Genomic DNA, 1,353 nt, shown 5'->3' with positions numbered 1-1,353 from the left:
TTTAAATGGAACTACCAAGTGAGATTTTAAACATTTTCACTCTGCTATTCAAGCCCTTGGCAAAGATACCAACCAGGACATCAGATAATGTTGTGAGTGTGACCTATAAATGTCAAACATATAAGGAAAACTAGTTTCAAATTTAATCCTAGAAAATAAATAGTCATTACAATTTCTAGAACAGTCATTATGAGTTCTAGACTGGTCATCTAGAAATTCTGTTAGGAAGCTAACTACAAAGTGAAAACCTTGAGTCTTTTTATATTGTCAATATGTGAAAAGGGTTCACTTCCTGAATAGGTATAGTTATGAAATCTAGTGTTTCATGCTTAGAAATGTTCCATGCTTAGAGGAATGGCTCAGGCTACTGTAGTAATTTCCTTAAGAGTGTGCTGAAGAAAACAGCACTGAAGAATTAGAATTATACAAGTTCTTACTGTCTCTTTTCTAAATGGAAAAACTAGTACATTTCATGTCTTTTTTAAAAAAAGCTTCACGATCTAATAGTAATATAAATTTGTTTCCTATATACATTTGTAGAAGTGGGCATAATGAAACAAAATTCTTAGGTGAGATGTTATGAATACTGTATAATTTAAGAAATCATTAGGGCCTTGCATGTAGTAGGCAAGGGCTCTACCACTGAGGGAGAATCCCAATCTAGTTTTAGATTTGTTACTTGCAATAAATCTGCAAAGTATTTTATTTGTAAACAACAAATTTATGCTTTCTAAAATGAAAAAAATGTGTCTGTTTGCAGGTTTTCTACAATACAAACCAGGAAAGTACCATTTTTTCATATTATACCATTATATAGAACTTGCATAAATTCAATGTTGGAATTTTGACTCTGCTAAGTAACATGTGGTGAGTCATATAACTCACGAGACCTAACCAACCATCTGTTCTAACTCCTACATTCATATTTTTGGTTTTTTTCTTTTATACTTCTTAGCAGCTCTTTATATAGAAATTACTATTACAATTTACATTTACTTACTATGATTCATTTATTGTGTTTATTTATTATATTTCATTACTTTTACAAAATAGACCAAAAAAAGGATGACATTCCTTAGTAGTTACTATTTAATATTACTGAGGGGGTTAATATCTGGCCTGACCTATCCTCCATTTCACTAACCATATAAGAAATTCAGTGTCCAGCTACATTTAAGGCATTTTGAGACATGCTTTAAGAATTTAAATTATGGAACACAGATACATATAATTGCAGTGTTTAGCTTTAGATATATACTTAACATTAGTGACAAACTATGCTTTTATCTATCTATCTATCTATCTATCTATAGATATAGATAGATAGATAGATAGATAGATAGATAGATAGAT

Source organism: Octodon degus, unplaced genomic scaffold, assembly GCF_000260255.1.
Source record: "Octodon degus isolate 3935 unplaced genomic scaffold, OctDeg1.0 scaffold00078, whole genome shotgun sequence".
Taxonomy (NCBI): Eukaryota; Metazoa; Chordata; class Mammalia; order Rodentia; family Octodontidae; genus Octodon; species Octodon degus.
The sequence above is the reverse complement of the archived record's forward strand: the minus strand, read 5'-3'. Positions refer to the sequence as shown.